This window comes from Lathyrus oleraceus, chromosome 1, assembly GCF_024323335.1.
Source record: "Lathyrus oleraceus cultivar Zhongwan6 chromosome 1, CAAS_Psat_ZW6_1.0, whole genome shotgun sequence".
Classification (NCBI taxonomy): Eukaryota; Viridiplantae; Streptophyta; class Magnoliopsida; order Fabales; family Fabaceae; genus Lathyrus; species Lathyrus oleraceus.
The window spans coordinates 31458256-31480386 of record NC_066579.1 but is presented as its reverse complement, the minus strand read 5'-3'; positions in this window follow the sequence as shown (position 1 = coordinate 31480386).

The following is a 22131-nucleotide window of genomic DNA, read 5'->3' as shown; positions in this document are numbered from 1 at the left end:
ATATCTTAGGTTCTTTGGTAGTTCCTTAATCGCTATTGATGGTTTCTTAGGACTAGGCATATGGTCATGGTTGAGTGCCAAACATTCATAGAGGATGTCATCCACGAAGGGTGTCATGGCTTTAAAACCATCATCCTCCATTATAGGTGTTGAGGGTAGTTTAATCGTTTCGGTGAGCGTTTCTTGATCTTAGTCTAGTTCTCTTATGCGCTTATCGATGATATTGATGGCACAACATGAGTCATCTTTGGCGGGTGCCATTCGGAATTTGGATAAGATAAATACTACTTTTTCATCCCCTACCTCGAAAGTTATTTTTCCTCTTTTAACATCTATTATGGCTCCAGCTGTTGATAAGAAGGGTATACCTAGAAGGATAGGGATTTCGTCGTCTTATTTAATGTCCATAACAATGAAATCAGTTGGAATATAAAGTTGTACAATCCTAACTGGAATATCTTCCAATATACCTATTGGATATTTAACTGATCGATCGGCCAGTTTAAGGGACATCTTAGTTGGTTACATGTATCCTAGGTTTAATCTATTATAAACAGCTAAAGGCATCAAGCTCACACGGACTCCTAAATCCAGCAGTGTTTTATCAATGACATGCTTTCCTAGAATACAAGGTATATAAAAACTTCCTCGATCTTTCTCCTTTATGGCTAGTTTGTTTTCAGCGATTGAATTGCATTCTAAAGGTTTAGGATTGTCAAGCTTACGTTTGTTAGTTAGGATGTCTTTTAGAAATTTGGCATACGATGATATTTGAGTGATAGCTTCGGTGAAGGGAATCTCGACGTGGAGTTTCTCAATTACTTTCACAAACTTTTTATATTGGTTATCTAATCAGTTGGTTATAAATTCTTCCATTTGTTGATATGTCAGATATTAACTTTAGCATTAGATCAGGTACATGAGAATCTTTTAGTCTATCTTTTTCCATTCTAAAAGACTAAGCGTGTGTGTTGAACTCATCCAACATAAGTTTCAATCTGGTAACAGTTTTGGGAATAATATTGGGGTTGTTACTGCATGTTATAATAAAACAGTTAGTATAATATACTGATACATAATAACATGTAATAATATGAAATACGAAATAAGGTACCTCCAAATGATATAAGGCTAAATAAGATTTGAATCATTACATTATTCCTTAAATCCTATGTTAAATCTCATTCTCAGTGTTGTAAATGTATATTTGAGAAAACCTTGGTAAATGTCCAGGCAAAGGTAGCATGCTCCCATTTCTATGGAAAGACTGTCCATGTATTCTTATATTAGGTGGTCATCTTCCCGTCTGAAATCTATTGTCATTCTTCATTCCTGGAGATGTAAAAGCAAACATAATGTTGTACAATCTGCAATACTTTTAATAATTTCGACATTCTGCTTCATTATAATCAAACAACAGATGTTTGAGTAACAATGGTGGTGTTTTTAAAAGCGAAACACAACTTTACCATTTCCGCAACATAGTTGGAACTTAGGAATTGCACTATGTTTTTGTGTTGGCATATTACTTGTTGATGAAGAAGCATTATGATGATTCTCATATTCAAACTAATTAAAGAGATTGACAGACATAGATTGGATAACACCAACATTTAATCTTTTTTTAACTGGAAGAACCGATCCAATTGGCTGTGTATGGGCATTCTGGCTTCTTTCATTAAGCATTGCAGAAGCTATATCAGATAGTGGTATGCCGATATACCCTCTGGATGGAGCACAATACCTTTCACGACCTTCATTGTTGTTGATGCCATTCTCATCAACTTTGAGTTTTTTCGATCTTCTTTCTTTAAAAAAATTCTTACTTTTCTGTCGAGCCAAGGCTACAATTTGTTTCCTAGACAAACAATGTGAATCCATTTTGTTGGAGAGTTCCAATAAGTCCACAATATACGAAGGTTCTGCAGCAGGAACACCTCAAAATATGAATGAGTTATAAACTGTAAAGTACTTGTGCAAGAATGTGTCTATTTTTATTACTAATACTTAAGTCTAATTAATTAAATTTGTTTGCAACGTCTTACTTGAACCTGTTATGGTAGTCATGACATGGTTGTGTTCCATCTATGTCGTTATCTGTCTAAGACTTAGTAATATAGTCTAATGTATTCCTTTTGGTCATTGAATGTGGCCTAACTTATTTGTTGTTTACCAAGTTATTTCCTGTTTACCATGTCGTGTTTAGTTATATAAGTTGAAGTTGTATCTGATTGAAAACATATGATGTAATGCTCCATGTTATAAACACAATTAAGTCAAGTTTGTTTCCAACGATGAAGTTGTGCTGACATTAATGTTTTTGAAATATAACACGCATTATATTATTGCTCACAATAGTGTGTAAAATGTACTACAAAGGAATAATATCATACAACTAACAACAATGGTTATTATAAAGTTTTTTACTGTCAAACTTTAAAACTTTCCCAATTACCTTTGTTTGTGTCTAATTGTTGGTCTGTTGAAATTTAAAGTTGATACAGTTCCAATCAATAACCATTCCTGAGATATTATGGGAAGTTTATGTCAACAAAGGAATAATATCATCCAACTAACAGCAACGGTTAAGATAAAGTTGTTTACTATCAAACAATTAAAACCTTCCCAATTACCTTTCTTTATGTCTCATTGTTGGTCTGTTGCATTTAAAATTTAATAGTTCCAATCCAAAAGCATTCTTGAGATATTATGGGAAGTTTATGTTAACAAACTTAGTTATAAATTCATTCAGAATGTTGTGTTTTTAGCCTGAAGTGCACAGAGATGAACAATGCAGAATACACAAAATCTCACATTATTCAAGCATAACATAATTCCAATAGCCATGATCATGGATAAAAGATACAACATACACCTCACGCATCTAATTGTAATATAATTCATTAACATGAAGAATTGATTAGCTACCGAAAGAGATAAGATATAAATTATGGGATAATAATAATGTATCTTTCAAGACTTCATTTGTTAGTAAAAACAAAATTAAAATGTAAAAATTAAAATGAATTGCATTGATCCTGTATATACTATAACAATATATAAGTATATATGGATGACATATTATCCCTTATTTTACACATACAACAGTAGTTTATCTAAAGTTACGTTGATATATTGATTAACCAAACATGCTTTGTAACATCCAACTGACAAAAATTGAAACAGATAACAATAAACAACTATAAGCATGATAAACCATTAAATTGATATAAATATTAAAGGTGTTCCATTAATCGAAACAATGAACTTCTTTTGAAAATAGGTACTTTAGGTCTAAAGTTACAAAACCAAAACTTGACATAAGCAATGAACTTCTTTTAAATGAAAAGCTATGGCTAACTAAATAACTTTAAATTTATGGCTAACTAAAGATTCCAGTAGGATTTGCGGACTTATTTTTCCTTTTTTGATGTATTTCGCTTTGACTTGGTTAAGGATAGTTTAACACTTTCAAGATCTTTTACTACATCTGGTGAAGATCGCTTCATCGGAGTCAGACCTGCATATTCAAGAGCAAGATCATAGTCTGCAGATGCAGAAAGAGGTGCATGCATTAATATTTTTTAAAAATCATCATTAATTAGAGTATACAAAATTATCTGTAGTACTTATTGTGCTAATAGATAGAGGATTAGACTTACAGAAAAATTGGTAAGTTCCTCATGTGATAAAGACCTAGTTATTCGAAGTTTCAATGTATGTTGCAAAGAAAATATGATATAAGGATTGGTTATGCCAACAAAATTCAGTATATGATGTTATACAACTAAGAAGTACACTAAGATTACCTCTCCACGTTTGAAGTTGTCCCTTGTTTTCCTACGTCATTCTTCATCGTCTTTGAAGCCAATAACAGAAAGTCTAACATATTTTGGCTGAAAAACAACTTTAATAATGAACTCTTTGTCAATATTGCATCAAGTTCATAAGGGAATTCCATGAGATTATCTTCACCATCATGAATTAATACTAACACCTTAATAAAAATTCATCTATAAATAATACGTGTTGAACAAACAGAAACATCTACCTCTATAAACTCCCTTTTCATTTCAATGGCAGACTTTCCAATCAACTTCACACAATCGTTGTCCCAATAGATGAACCTGGCCATGAATTTCCCGTCCACAACCATTACTTCAAGTTTGTAACTATAAGAAATATGGTTAATAAAATATGCATCCAAAAATGATGTAATAGTTATAACAGTTCAATTAATAATAAGAACATTTTGCTTTGCACCATACCTTGGGACCAATTCAGGTGTTACGTGATTTACATAACACTTCAGCTTTCCATATTTAAGTGAAACACTTTTTGTACACTCACCACAACCATCATAATACCACCCTGCTTGACCAACCTCAAATTTCTCCAACTTGGCAACAGTCACACAGGTTGTCTTCTATGGTAGGTGTAATGGAACCAAATCGCAAACATACGAAATTGATGCATAAAGTAACGGTAAACAAAAATTTGCCTTACATGTTGAAGACTGGTGATTTCAGCAAGACTTAGAATTTCAGCTTTCCATATAAACTTATCAAACTCAGAATATTGTGTGTTTTGGGTCAATTCAACTTGTAGGCTAGACGAAGATAACAAAGGCAATTCTCGTTGAAAAGTATGATGTATAACAAAGAAAAAAATAATTAAAAGAGTTGGAAAAATACGGTTTTAACAGTAATCAGAAATATTGGAGGCACTTGTCTTAGAAATAGACTACCTTTCTTTTAGCTTCTTAATCTCAACTATGTTAATATCATTTATAGTTAACTTAGTGTCATTCCATATGTGGGATACATTCAAGGGAAAACCTCCTCCAATACGAATACATTTGAAAATTGTAGTTAATAATAGATTGATAAATCTTTGTATAGGCAAATGACATACCATAGTAAATAATACAAAAAGAAAACAATAATTCCTTGATCCCCCTTTATCCTTGCATTCTGCAAAAGTACAATAACATTACCATCTTCCTTATGACTCTTATAATAATTGTAAAACTGTAAAGCAAACTGATCCCAAAGAGTACATTGAACCAAACATTTGTTGTAGCCAAAGACGTGACCAAGCACATAATAAGGTAAATATATAATCAAAAATCAATCAAACTAAATAACTTAATTCTAACCATAGAAAAACTAACAGCATGCCTCATATCAGTTATTGTATAAACAATATTGTTTTTGTTGTTATCAACATTCACTTAGGTTTGAGTTATTCCAGTAACTCCTCTAACAATATCTAACAAAAATAAAATGCATAAGTTATGTAAGAATCAAATACATGTGTGGAATATATATAAAAAAACAACATTAATTTGACGACTAACTTACCAACTAACATATTAGATTGAAATCTACCATCAACTATGGATGTCAAACCAAGTATGCTGAGATGGTTTATACGGATGTCGAGAAATTCTATTTTCTTTACCGAAGTTGATCCACAAAATACCAGCTTGAAACTATGAGTGGTTAATTTAAAAGAGAAATCATTATTGGAAACCTTGAAATTCTACATGATGTAGGCACTTCCAATAGCAAGTTTAGACTTGTACTTCGAAACCAAATGCGGTGGGACAATCACTTGAATCATGTCGCGCTAAAAAATGAAATATAATACGGGACATTAGAGATGAAGACGTTTTGAATGCAACAAACAACTTTAACAAACATTGTATCAAAACTGACGCACTATTCATACCTTTGCATCAAGTAAAACCATATTCAAGTGCTCTTTGTTGGAGACATTTGTCATGGACCACAAATCTTTACACCAAACAACTATCTTCCATAAATATTTTAAGTTGTTGATATACCTGACAACTTCTATTGGGTGAGCCATTAGATTGTTTTGTATGCTAAAACAACAAAAGGGATGTTCAAACATTAGCTAAAGATTGAAGATACATAGAAGCATGATTTAATCGAAGCAAGTGTAGAAGAAATAGACGTGGTCTATTGATGGTGTTGAAGAAAAAGGCGACTACAACTATAGAGTATAGAAGATGAAGGGTTTACTGAAAGAAGAAGGAAGATGGACGAAATGGGGGTTTGAAATTGGTAATGTGGTGTGTTGAAGCTTTTAACATTGGTTGCAGTGGTAATGAATTAGAAGTATTGAAAGTTGTGTGACTCTTCAGTTTTCAAGTTGTCGCTATCAAGATTTCACGATAACTAATCCGGGACTAAAGAGATGCCAAAGAGAGGCAAAGTCAGAAGAGTCGCCACCGAATTTTATTTAGTTTACCTCTATCGGAGAGGAGAGGGGAAGTAGTCGATAAAACCCTCGGGAAGGAGACGCGCACGAGAAGCGCTAAAAGAGAATAAGGAAACGGTCTTGCAACCGAGATTTGGGTTCGGAAGTCGGTTACGCAAGGGGAAGGTATTAGAACCCCTTACGTCCATGATACTCCATGGGAACAATTTGGGTTTTTTTACATACATGGGATTTATCTATCATTGTTTTATTTTCAAAAGAGAATGTGTGGAAAAGGGGGGTGTTTTTGTTATTATAGTGCTCGCTAAGGATTGAGGCTCTTGTGCCTACGTATCACTCATTCGGGGATGAGGAATCAGAGCTCCGTAGTTCGGATTAGAAAATATTTGTGTGTTGGTTGATTTTACCTTTGAAAAAAAAGGGTTTTCGGGATGATGCCCTAAGGCACAAAAATGAGTTTGATGAGTTGTATTATTTTTACCTTGAATAAGGGTTTTATGAGATGAGTGTTTGTGATAATATTGTACTAAAGTCTATGGGCGGAGGTGATTATTCTAGACAACGAGCCAAGCGTCTTGCGTCCAAAATAATCAGAGTAAGGGTAGGAATGCTTCATTCTTACTCATTCTCCACCACTTAAGGCTCGTGACGCATAATAATAATCGTAATTATTAAGTATTTTTGAATTTGGTTATGAAAATGCCGCTTGACGTTGAATCAAGGGTTTGTTTTATTTGATTATGAAATTTGGCTTATGCAACATGAATGCAAAGTAACCAACAAGAAATTAAAGGGGTCTCATAGTAAGGTAGCCCAAGAGAAAGCCTTTTGTGCGCGAAAGTGACCTAAGCTAAACAAAGGATAATGGTCTTACAAACATGTCTCCCTAAGGTGGTGCCATGATGCCATTCTTACAACATGAATGTAAGTTACAAATAAAATCCAACATTTACAAAGTATTACAAAGATAAGGAAAAGGTCTCCAAGCAAGGGTCCTAAAATGAAATCCTCTAAGTCCAAGTTGATTAAGAGTGGAATGAATATTTTTGTCTTATCATTTTATCATGTTTTTGTTGTTTTTAATGTTTGATGACAATAAAATAAATAACAAGTAAATAAACATGCATGATGAATTTATACAATGATGATGATGAGTACTTTAATGTAAATTACAAGGTAATGACATAAAAGTAAATTACAAGATAAAGAAACAATATCAAAATAATAATGGTCAGTGAATATAAATGATATAAAACAAATATAAGTCAATAATACCAAAATCACAATAACAAAGGTTAATGATAAACAAAATTAAGGAAGTATAATTAGTGGTTAGTAACATGTACAAAAATGAGTATTTTTTAAGACTATTTTCCTAGGCCAAAAAGACTTAAAATATGATACATTAAGGGATAGCTTATCATTGATGCAAAGTATTGAAGATGATTAAAAAATCAACTAACAATAGATTTGTAACAAAGCAAGTTATGCAACCTTAAGTCCATCTATTAATATTTTTAAAAAAAGTGATTTGTTCTCTTTCTTTTATTTTTACTCCTCTTTTATTTAGCAAGATAATAAGGTAGTAAATAAATTAGCATAATTGTAAATGATATAGTTAGACAACAATAAACATAAACATAAAATACTTGAAATAAAGTGAACAATAAAATAAATTGCAAAAAAAATAAAGTGCAATATTATAAATGTTAGAAGTTAGTAGTTAGTGAACATAAAAATAAAGTAAATGAAATAAAATGAACAATAAAATAAATTGCAAGGAATTAAAGTGCAATAATATAAATGTTAGGAGTTAGTAATTAGTAGTTAGTAACAATAAGTAAAATGGATTAGCAAGTTAATGTAAAAACATGGTTTCATCTATGCATCAAATGACCCAAATATGGTTAAAATAGAGGCAATCTATCAATACCTCAAATTATCATGAATGATCTATTGATCAACCATTAATAGGTTTGAAACATTGAAGATTTAATCAACTATAAACAACCATGGTTATGATCTAATAAACCTCATCAACCAAACAAATACAATAACAAGTCCACAATAAAAGAAAATGATAACACACACAAAGCAACCACAAAACGGTGAACAAAAAGATAGTAAGAGTAAAAAATCTCTAAAAAAAGTGAGCAAACCAAAGTTAATCATTTTTGCAAGTTTGAATCTAAATCATCTCAAAAGACCAACCAAGAACAAGCAACCATTTTTAATCAAAAAACAGAACCCAAAGGTTAAAAAAGTTTAAGTTAAGATCATTATCCAAAAAATGTGAAAAAAAGTTAGGTAGAAATGATGTTGAGCTTGAATGTGAAGCAAGGGGTTTGGGATGAAAATATTTGCGGTGAAAGCTTAGTAAATGGGTTGAGTTATGAGTGTTAGAGAGTGAGAAATTTTAAGGAAAAATGTGAAAATGGAAGAAAAGTTGGTGGGGTGACTTTTGGGAGAGAAAGGTTTTTTGGTTTTGATTTAGGTTTGGAGAAGAGGGGGGTTGAATGATTTTTTTTAGAATTTTTAGGGGCTAGAAAGCATGAAAAATGATGGGGGAATATTGCATATATTTATAGGGAAAGCGAGTGGGTAAGTGGGGGGAACCAAATATCCTTTGTGCAAAAAAATATGCTTATTTTTGGTGTTTGCGTAGTGGAAATCGATTTACCTAATTGGGTAAATCGATTTCCCTATTTATTTATTTTTAATTTATTTAATTTTTTTAAATTTTTTTTAAATTCATGTCTTGAGCCCATGCAATATGCCTTTGGTTATGAATGTTAATGTAATTATGGTGATGGAGCAATGAATAAATGTATGTGTAATAAGATCATAGATCTGATGAAAGTTGTTTGCGGATATGGTGAATTTTGGGATATGACAACTGCCCTTATTTAATTTTCTCGGACCTGAATATATGGATAGCGACGACTTCCAATGTGTTTAAGGTAAGAGATGATTAAATACTAATGGGAGTAACCAGAAATTTGCCCTGCCGGAGAATGTTAGAATTTGTTGGGGTTTATGTTTGCTTATGATGATTATGCATGCAATGTGATGTATGCACCCTAAGTATCTTCTTAATAAGAAAACTTTGATGCGAAAATCCCAAGAAAAAAATTAAGGGAATAAAACTTCACTAGGGAATGAGAACAATGGTGACCGCTCCTAGCAACGGCCGGGGAAAAACAACATGGTGTTTCTTAACAACGACTGAAACACCTAACATGTATTGGGGGTCAAACAAACGAATTCAGTGATGATTCTTAGCAATGACTAGGATACTCGACTTAGTGGGGATGATAAATGATTTCAAATGATGATGCATGGCGACGGCTGTACCATTTAAATCGGTTGGGGAGAAAAGACAAGGTACGGTGACGACTCCTAGCGACAGCTGGAATACCCGACTCTTGAGGGAGAAAAAAAAGGGTTGTTCAATGGAGATTCTTAGCAACGGCTAGAGCACTCGACTCGACTAGAGATACAACTTCATGACGGTACAATGATGATCCTTAGCGATGGCTAGAATACCTGAAAGTCGCCGAAAAGATCAAACAGTTCAGTGATGATTCTTAGCAACGGCTAGAATACCTGACTCTGTTGAGGAGAATACAGATCTCAAGTGACGATCCCTAGCAATGGCTGTAATACCTGACATCTACTAGAGAAAATGAATTCAAGGATGATTCTCGGTTATGAATGTCTGACTCGGCTTGGGGAATGAGCCCAAAAGGCCTCTACTCTAAAAAAATGAGAATTCAGTGACGATTCTTAACAACGGCTAAGAATACCTGACTTTGCAGGGAAAATGTGTTGATGAATTTCTAGGTATAGAAGAAGTACAATGATGTTTCTCAACAATGGCTAGAATTCCTGACTCCTCTAGGGAAACTTGACAATGAAACGAAACAGCTTAGCGACGATTCCCAGCAACGGCTGGAACGCGTGGTTGTGCTTGGGAAATGTTTTGAGGGTGAACATTGATTTTATTGGGGGAAATTCCGAACTCTGGCGAGTTAATTTGAGTAAGTTAAGGAGATACTTATTATGCGATGTTATGTATGCCAGTGCGTGTTTGGGCTTTCATGGGAAATATATGAAATGCAGGGTTTGCAAGTTGTGCCAAGTATGTTTGGGCTTTGCGAAGGAGTGTATTTGGGGAATGCCAATGGCGATTAGGCTTAAAAAAGGGTGATTGAGGGAAGTGTATTGACTTTCCGATACTTGAGAAATTGGAACTCGACGTTCAAGCAAGTGCTGAATGTAATGTTTGACAATTCCTACTGGGGGAAAAATGATTGGCCAAGTCCAAGGGACTGTGTGGCACCCTCGGGTTGGAAATTCCAAATGCGTTTTGGTTACCTTTAGCAAATTTCGGAAAGAATTGTAATTCGATGTTGTCTCCCTTATAGTTTTTTTTTGTTTTTGAAAATGGTCTTTTAATCGAAAAAATTTCCAATGTAATATTATTTAGGCAAAAAGTCGTATTTCACAGACAAAGCAAGAAAAGTAAAAATATGAAACACATGTTAGGGAACTAATTTTATTGATAGGTGGTCCCAAAAAAAATGGGGATTTTATACAAAGGAAGTAATTCCTAAAAGAGGTGATTGCAAAAAGAAAACGATAATTGTAATGGTAATGAAACATCTTAGGTTTCCACCAAATTCCAACTTTGCTATAGCCTTTATGCCTTTGGTCGCCCTTTGATCTTGCTTTTTGAAGGAGGGTGATAGGATTGACTTGCTGGGGGACCCACATAATTGACTCGCCAAGGAATGAACAAGGATTCCTTGCGGGATGCAGCCTCTTGCTCTTATTAAATCCCTAATTTTTGCCTAGACCGCCCTTTCGGGTTTTCAGTCTACCGGGATACCCATTTTTGCATAAATTGCCCTTTCGGGTTTTCAACATATCGGAATTTCTCTTATATATATATATATATATATATATATATATATATATATATATATATATATATATATATATATATATATATATATATATATATATATATATATATATATATTATATATATATATATATATATATATATATATATATATATATATATATATATATATATATATATATATATATATATATATATATATATATGCACTTTTTTTTAAGCATAGTATTTTTTGACTACATCCGCATTCACCGGGAATGGAAGATCTTCACCATCCATAGTTGCAAGGATCAAGGCTCCTCTGGAGAAGACCTTTCTTACAACATACGGGCCTTCGTAGTTTGGCGTCCATTTTCCCCTGGGGTCAGCATGGATTGGAAGAATCTTCTTCAATACGAGGTCTCTGGCCTTTAGGCTGCGGGGGAAAACTTTTTTGTCATGTGCCCTCTTGATGCGCTTTTGATAGAGTTGGCCATGGCAGATGGCTGCTAAACGCTTCTCATCAATGAGGTTTAGTTGGTCAAATCGAGCTTCTACCCACTCAGACTCATCAAGCTTAACATTTGTCAAAATCCTTAAGAGGAATCTCTACTTCGACCAGTAAGACTGCATCCATGCCGTACACAAGAGAGAAGGGAGTTTCCCCAATGGAAGTGCGTATGGAAGTACGATACCCGTGTAATGCGAATGGGAGCATTTCATGCCAATCTTTGTAGGTTTCCATCATCTTTTGCATGATCTTCTTGATGTTTTTGTTAACTGCATCAACAACGCCATTCATCTTAGGCCTATAAGGCGATGAGTTGTGGTGGTCGATCTTGAAATTTTGGCATAGCTCTTTCATCATTTTATTATTGAGGTTAGATCCATTATCAGTAATGATCTTTTTGGGGACCCCATAACGACAAATGATTTCTTTCCTGAGGAATCGAGTCACCACTTGTCTGGTAACATTGACCTACGAGGTTGCTTCTACCCATTTCGTGAAATAGCCAATGGCTACAAGGATGAAGCGGTGTCCATTCGAGGCAGTTGGCTCTATGCGTCCGATCACGTCAATGCCCCACATGGCGAAAGGCCAAGGTGATGTTAGGACATTGAGAGGTGTTGGCGACACATGGATCTTATCGGCGTAGATCTGACACTTGTGGCAGGTTTGGACGTGGCGATGACAGTCAATCTCCATAGTTATCCAGTAGTATTCGGCCCTTAAAATTTTCTTTACCATAGTGCTCCCACTGGCATGCGTCCCAAAGGATCCTTCATGAATTTCCATTATAATCTGGTTTGCTTCTTGCTTGTTCACACATCTAAGCAAAACCGAATCATAATTTCTCTTTTATAATATCCCTCCACTTAAGAAGAATTTGGATGATAGTTTTCGAAGATACTTCTTGTCGGTGATGGACGCGTCCGCAGGATACTCTTGGTTCTCTAAGAATTTCATGATGTCATAGAACCAAGGATGACCGTCAGTTTCGTCTTCTATTTCCAGACAGTAAGCAGGTTCGTCTAAGTAGTTTAGGTGAAAGGACGGCGCTTCATTCTTCCACTTAACTTTAAACATGGACGCCAAAGTTGCCAAAGTGTCAGCTAGTTGATTCTCTTCTCGAGGGATGTGGTGGAACGTAATTTCATCGAAGTAGGGGACTAGTTTCAAGACATGCTCTATGTAAGGAATGAGCTTACGATCTCTAGTATCCCAATCTCCTTTGACTTGACTGATTACCAAGGCTGAATCTCCATAGACTTCCAGGATTTTGATTCTAAGATCGATAGCAGCTTCAATACCAAAGATACAAGCCTCATATTAGGCCATATTGTTTGTACATTCAAAATATAATCGGGCGGTGAAAGGGAGGTGGAAATTAGTTGGAGAAGTGATTATTGCCCCAACGCCATTTCCATGAGCATTAGAAGCTCCATTAAAAACCATGGTCCATCGGGATCCAGGCTCGGGTCCTTCCTCGGGACCGGGGATGTTGCAATCCCTAATCAACATGATATCTTCGTCGGGGAATTCAAAACGCATAGACTAATAATCCTCCAAGGGCTGTTGTGTAAGATAATCAGACAATACACTCCCTTTGATGGCCTTTTGAGTGACATGTTGGATATCGTACTCGGTTAAAGCCAATTGCCATCGGGCTACTCTACCGATTAGAGTCGGCTTCTCAAAGATGTATTTGACAGGATCCATCTTAGAGATCAACAATGTCGTATGAGTGAGCATGACTGTCTTAAACATTTGACAGCTCATGCTAGTGCGCAACAAGTATTTTCAAGCATCGAATACCTACTCCCACAATCAGTGAACTTCTTGCTCAAGTAGTATATTGCATGTTCTTTTCTACCAGTCTCATCATGTTGGCCGAGGACACAACCCATTGATCCTTCGAGAAACAACCCAAACTAGGCTAGACTTGCTTAGGGAATTTTGGTCTCCTCAGCAGAGTCGCCATATGTCGCTACCGGGATTTCACGATAACAAAACCGGGACTAAAGAGATGTCAAAGAGAGGCAAAGTCAGAAGAGTCGCCACCGAATTTTATTTAGTTTACCTCTATCGGAGAGGAGAGGGGAAATAGTCAATAAAACCCTCGGGAAGGAGACGCGCACGGAAAGCGCTAAAAGAGAATAAGGAAACGGTCTCACAACCGAGATTTGAGTTCGGAAGTCGGTTACGCAATGGGAAGGTATTAGCACCCCTACGTCCATGGTACTCCATGGGAACCATTTGGGTTGTTTTACATACATGGGATTTATCTATCATTGTTTTATTTTCAAAAGAGAATGTGTGGAAAAGGGGGGTGTTTTTATTATTATAGTGCTCGCCAATGATTGAGGCTCTTGTGTCTATGTATCACTCATTCAGGGATGAGGAATCAGAGCTCCGTAGTTCGGAGTAGAAAATGTTTGTGTATTGGTTGATTTTACCTTTGGAAAAAAAAGGTTTTCGGGATGATGCCCTAAGGCACAAAAATGAGTTTGATGAGTTGTATTAATTTTACCTTGAATAAGGGTTTTATGAAATGAGTGTTTGTGATTATATTGTACTAAAGTCTATGGACTGAGGTGATTATTCTAGACAACAAGCCAAGAGTCTTGCATCCAAAATAATCAGAGTAAGGGTAGGAATGCTCCATTCTTACTCATTCTCCACCACATAAGCCTCGTGGCGCACAATAATAATCGTAATTATTAAGTATTTTTGAATTTGGTTATGAAAATGTCGCTTGACGTTGAATCAAGGGTTTGTTTTATTTGATTATGAAATTTGGCTTATGCAACATGAATGCAAAGTAACCAACAAGAAATTAAAGGGGTCTCATAGTAAGGTAGCCCAAGAGAAAGCCTTTTGTGTGCGAAAGTGACCTAAGCTAAACAAAGGATAATGGTCTTACAAACATGTCCCCCTAAGGTGGTGCCATGATGCCATTCTTACAACATGAATGTAAGTTACAAATAAAATCCAACATTTACAAAGTATCACAAAGATAAGGAAAAGGCCTCCAAGCAAGGGTCCTAAAATGAAATCCTTTAAGTCCAAGTTGATTAAGAGTAGAATGAATATTTTTGTCTTGTCATTTTAGCATGTTTTTGTTGTTTTTAATGTTTGATGACAATAAAATAAATAACAAGTAAATAAACATGCATGATGAATTTATACCATGATGATGATGATGAGTACTTTAATGTAAATTACAAGGTAATGATATAAAAGTAAATTACAAGATAAAGAAACAATATCAAAATAATAATGGTCAGTGAATATAAATGATATAAAACAAATATAAGTCAATAATACCAAAATCACAATAACAAAGGTTAATGATAAACAAAATTAATGAAGTATAATTAGTGGTTAGTAACATGTACAAAAATGAATATTTTTTAAGACTATTTTCCTAGGCCAAAAAGACTTAAAGTAGGACACATTAAGGAATAGCTTATCATTGATGCAAAGTATTGAAGATGATTAAAAAATCAACTAACAATAGATTTGTAACAAAGAAAGTTATGCAATCCTAAGTCCATCTATTAATATTTTAAAAAAAGGTGATTTGTTCTCTTTCTTTTATTTTTACTCCTCTTTTATTTAGCAAGATAATAAGGTAGTAATTAAATTAGCATAATATAAATGATATAGTTAGACAACAATAAACATAAACATAAAATACTTGAAATAAAATGAACAATAAAATAAATTGCAAAAAAAATAAAGTGCAATAATATAAATATAAAAAGATAGTAGTTAGTGAACATAAACATAAAGTAAATGAAATAAAATAAACAATAAAATAAATTGTAAGGAATTAAAGTGCAATAATATAAATGTTAGGAGTTAGTAATTAGTAGTTAGTAACAATAAGCAAAATGAATTAGCAAGTTAATGTAAAAACATGGTTTCATCTATGCATCAAATGACCCAAATATGGTTAAAATAGAGACAATCTATCAATGCCTCAAAGTATCATGAATGATCTATTGATCAACCATTAATAGGTTTGAAACATTGAAGATTTAAAGTGCAAAAATCATTTTTTATTTATATTTTTAAAAATATATAATTTTTTAAAACTTATAGCAGAATATAATTTATAAAAAATATCAAAATTTTGATGTACTTATCAATGAAACAATTTAATATGAACTAATAAATAAAATAGGCTTAAAAATAACTTTTACTTTTATTTTGAATTACTTCTTTTTGGTTTTAGGAGTTGGATTCCTGGATTTCGATAGTATTTTTAGATTGAGGCTTAATATACGAGAATTATATTGTATTTGTTTTTTTAATTAAAAATTGTTTTGAAATTTTCTTAGATATTAAAAACTATAATTAATTTTATGAGAGAAAAATTATAAATTATCTTAAAATAGAGAATTAAAAGAATTAAAAACCTTAATTAATTTTGTAAAATGATTTTATAATTTGAATTTTTTCCTAAAAATTACATATAATATATAATAAAATATATAGAGTAATTTATACATTATAATTGACTACCTGTTTTATCAATTCAAACTGTTCAAGGGATTTTTTTTTTAAAATTTATGCTTGTAGATAAAGTCTAAACTTCACAAATTTATATCCTAAATTAGTAAGAATCAATTTAGAACAAACTTAAAATTCTTAAATCAGTAACAAATCAATTTAGAACAAATTTGTATCCTAAATCAATAACAAAAAGTTTTTTTTCAATGGGAAAAAATCATTAAAATTGAAAGCAACCACATTATCAAACCTTAGAGGTTCGAAATAAGCTCTATATACCAATTTGAGTCTTCATCAAGTAATTTGTTGGACAAATTATACATTCGGATTAATTCCTTCTTTAGTTGAGCATTCTCAATTCTGATATAATGTTCCTCCATTGAAATTTGTCTCGGAAATGCTGGGTCACCACAATAGTTGCATATTAGATTTGACATTGCTTCCTTCATCATATTATTCTCCGCTTGGAGTTTCTCATTTTCCTGCCTTAGAATCATGTTTTCATAACGTTTCAATCGTGTATTTATCTGAGTTCGTCGATTCTGAAACCAAAACTTAACTTTCATAATATCCAAACCAAGTTTGTTGCTAATATCAGATCTTTGCTTCTCATCGGGACGAGGACACTCCTTGAAAAAAGTTTCAAGCTCCTTAATTTGTTTAGGATTGTGTCGATGATATTTCTTCTTTTTATTATGTTGTGGCTGATCATCACCAAAATCACCATCAAAATTGTAGCTTCCATGTATCATGTTGAATTTGTGATTATAAGTAAAATATGAGGAGAAAATATTGTTGATACTTTCTATTAAATTTATAGAAAAAAAATCGATATTAATTCTTATTTATAGAATATATAGACTCAATCATAAATCAAAAATAAATCAAAAACAAATCTGAATAATAATAACTAATATCAAATCTGATGACATAATTTAAGATACTTTAAAATAATATAAATAAGGTATTTATAATATTTTAACAATTCTTTTTTTTAATTAAATATAATCAAGTCCAATTTTTTTAAAGTAAATATAATAAAAAAAATATCTTTAAAATCCAAAAAATTTAAAATAAATATATTTGATAATACTATCAAAAGTATTTAAATAAAAAATATATTAAAATAAATATATTTTATGATCGGAAGATAATTTTTACAAAATAAATTAAAATAAAAATGATATCAACACATTAATAAAAAAGAGGTTCATCTTATACACAATATATTACTATTAAAAATATGTTAAAGTAAGAGGAATGTATAATGCATTGATCAGATAAAATTTTTTCACAATAAATAATAATTATATATTCCGCCAAATTAAGATGTAAATTTTAAATTACTTATATGATTTTGAATTTTAAATTATTTATATGATTTGATACTTTAAAATATTTTGATTAAATATATATAATATTACACAAGATTCTTCCTAAAATACAAAAACAGATAATTACATAGAATAAATACTCTTTTTACCCTTCTATATTACATATCTTTATCGCTATACAATATAAATATGTGCAGAGTAAGAGCATACAAATTCACTGGCATTCCACTGAAAATTTACAACAATTGTAAAATACAGCCTATATAAGGAATGATCAAATTGCACTCATTTTTAATCCTTGATTTTATTTAAATCTAAAATTTATTAAATGACTATTTAGTGACTCACATGATTACAACTAAAAATAATCCTCTCCACACTTTATTGGTAATAAATTCACTTTTTTAACAACTCAGATAATTCTTCATTTAAAAAAAAGTGACTATAAATCTATCTTAAAAATATTCTAATTCTTAATTAAGAAAAAAAAATTCATCTTTTAAACAGATTTCACGTTCTTTTTTATTTTCTTTAAATTAAGTTTTATTTTATTCATTTAAAATAAATAATGATACTAATACATTTTTAAATAGAGTACACAATAATATATTTTAAATGTGTTGAAATAAATAAATAATAAATATATAATAATTTAGTTGTGATTAAAAAAATCAAAAAATATAAATTGATTTTTGATCACTTTAGATATGAGAATTTTACTTATTTTCAGTGAACATCCACAAAAATACCCACAACAAATAAAATAAAAATTCCTAAAAATAGATACGAATATGAGTTTGGATAATTATCCATTAATATATATATATATATATATATATATATATATATATATATATATATATATATATATATATATATAATATATATATATATATATATATATATATATATATATATATATCCATAAGGCATATGTACATACAGCATGAGCTCAGGTACGGAGATTTTACCTCATCTTGAGAGGGTATACAAATGAATACTATAAGTGTCCATGTCATCCCTAGTTCACTTTATATATATAATAGCAAGATATTTGTGTATACAAGAAAATTTATTTAATATCGTATAAAATATATTTAAATGTACGTATAAATTGAAATGAAAAAAATAATTTGAAGAAAAAAGAAAATTTTCATATTTGAAAATAAAGAATTTGTCTCTCAATTAAAGACAATTGACGGTTAAAATAAGGTTGAAATAAAATTAATATTGTCTTGATATTGATCTGTGGAATAGAAAATTAGTGGTGTGCACCATTATTGAGTGATATTTTATTTGATACACTATAAAATACTTTTAGATACACATGTAAATTTAAATGGGTTACTTAATTGTAAATTGAACAATGATCGTATCAATTCAATTGTATTAAATAACTATATCAAAAGAGTATCGTGAGATGGAGAAAGAAAAAAACTAACATTTGAAAATAAAAAAATTTGTCTCTCAAGTAAAGACAATTTTTTATAAAATAAAATAGATATTGTCCTGATAGAAACCCGTGAAATGAAAAGTTAATTGTATATACTTTTATAGAGTGTTATCCAATTTGATATAGTATAAAATGTAATTAACTACGCATGTCAATTTAAAATGAGTTAGTTACTTATAAAATGAATAATAATCATATTAATTATGAATATTTTTTATATATAATAATTATAAAATAATTATGTTTTTATTTTAGATAAATTTTGGGTTCTAAAAGTTCAACACTTTTCTGTGTTCTTCTTCATTAAATTAAAAAGAGGTTCAAATTTTGTTATTTATATTTAAAAAAATAAAATAGGAAAAAGAAAATGGAGAGAGAAAATTAAAATGAAAGTGAGGAAGTGTGAGAAAAAGAAATATGGGGGAAATTTGAAATTTGAATTAGGAGAAAAAAGAAAAAGTGAGAAAGCTAAAAGTAAGAAGTGGAAAATGAAAGAGGTGGCAAAATGAGTAGTTTCAATTTTTTTAGCATTTGTTAATTACAAATATATCATTTTGCAAGTATAATTTATAAAAAAAAAAGGGTATATTAGAAAGTTTGGTGAGAGTTTATTTTAATGGATTATATATATTATATATATATATATATATATATATATATATATATATATATATATATATATATATATATATATATATATATATATATATATATATATATATATATATATATATATATATATATATATATATATATATATATATATATATATATATATATATATAACATAATTGTTATGAACTCATTAATAATTATTTGATAGTTTCTCTTTTTTTATTTAGTCCTTTGAGACACAACAAACTGTGCATAAGTATTGGACTTTTTGCAAAAGATCTACTATCTCTAGTGTTAGGAAGTCAAAACTGTCAAATGCAAGTGGTATGAAAGCATATTGATTGTTCAAACACATTTTCTCATGTTTGTACATTTTATTTAAAGTGGTTTTGAGAGTTGTTTGTCCTACACTAACACCTTCAGTCTTCAGTTCCATAAGATGAGAATCACTACCCAAGTTCACACATGCATGTTTTTTTATAGATTACACTAAGGCGAAGATAGAGGAAAATCAGAGCTTGGAATCGTGTAGCATTGTTTGAAAATTGTGTGAGAGAGTTGGATAGTGCGTAGTCCGAAAAAGTAGGGATGGGAGTGGGAAAGGTGTTGTTTGATGTAACTAGTGGTTGAGCATTTTTTTTGGGGGGCGGGGGGGAGGATTTGAATGAATGTTTTGGATGAGGTGTTGGTAAAATGTGAGAGATCCAATGGAGAAGGATGGTAAAAGATTTCAACATTAATATTAATGTTATATGACATGTGAGACCGTATGAGGGGCTCATGTCATCATTTCTCTAAGCAGTGTAGTGTTGGACAATTTATATGGAGGATGTTAAAGTTAATTTGATTAAATAGTTGTGGATAACTGACCGTTGGAGAAGGGATTGAATGGCTATTGGAATATGGGCATGTGAGCCTGGAGTGACCCTTTGAGGGCTTAATCTTACAGGTTAGTGGTGTAAAGGATGATTCAGATTGTGGAACCATGTTTGGCAGGTTATTGATTAATGAAGCTCTCTTGAAGAGGAACATGCTTTTGATGATGACAACTAGTGTTTGATGATATGAACTTAAGTCAAGCACAAAGCGGCCAAAGATGCAAGTAGACTAAGCAAGTTTGATAACTTAGATCATCTAATTATGGGATCTAAATATAATATAACTCAAGTCTCATCAACAAGTAAGGTTCAAGCAAGTGTCTATAAGATTGAAGCATCTGGCAAGTCTTGAAGTGTGTGAAAGCTCACCCTAATACGTCTGAATGAACAAATATTGTAAAAGCTTAATAACTTTCTCAAAAATGTTATACAACTAATCACAATACGTTTTAAAAACCTATTTTTACTAAGAAAATATTTCTAAAAATGTCTTGAAGTTGTGTCAGATGAATTAGGAGCTATCAAAAGTGCTCTAGGAATTTTTTAATGCTAACCAAGATACAATAGAGTCTCCATCAAACTTTATTTATTCCCGAAGGAAAGGGAAAATATCGATAAAACCCAAGGGGAAGAGAAAAAGGGTAAGGAAGTCGGTTATGCAAGGGGAAATGTATTAGCACCCCTCTAATATGTTGTACTCAACGGGAACCATTTTGATTGTTTTTGCACGGATGAGTGTTATTATCTAAAGGTTACTTGTGATTGATTAAAGGGGAAAAGTGTTTAATAAATGTGCTCACCAAGGATTTAGACCCTCGTGCCTACGTATTCCCATAGTGCAATGAGGAAATCAGAGCTTCGTAGTTCGTGGTAGAAAATACGGATGTGTTGGTTGTTTTTATCGAACAATGTTAACGTTTGCGCTCTAGCAGTTAAACATTGCTTGTATGCTCGCGCGTGGGAGACTTAAGTGTTGTTTGTTTGTGGTAGAACAAAAATAACATGTCCTTTGTGAAAAGGTTTTGAATGCCCTAAGGTGAACAAATGAGTTTGATGGGTTGTGATTGATTTTAACTTCGAAAAAGAATTGTCTTTATTTGAATTGCACTAAAGTCTCTGAATGGAGGTGAATACTTTCAACAACTAGGTCAATCGTCTCATATCCAAAGATATTCAGAATAAGGATATGAATACTCCCTCTTATTCTTTCTCCATTTCTTAAAGCTCGTGGCATATAATTCAAATCGTATTTTTAAAGTATTTTTGAATTTATTTACAAAAAGATTTTAGTCTTAAATGAACATGGAAAAGAAAAAGGATGGATGAAGTCCAACAATGATCAGGGCTTTGATGTCCATAGCCTTCAGAGTCATGGAAGGGAGTCTTGAACTTGATATCCGGTGTAGTGGATGTACCAAGTTATAACTCAATTAAGTGACCAAGTGACATATCTCACTTGAACGAATAGGGGGAAATGCTAATTATTCAGAGTAATTAATTGATCAAGAATAAACTTGATCAACTAATCAAAAGGGTGAACATGTTAAAACAACATTAAACACATGAAAATGTAAGAAATTAACATGGCATTAAAATTGAAAACAATCATGTTAGAACCTAATTTTTGATGAATTTTAATGAAGAATTAAAAAACTCTACAATTAAATTCAATTAAA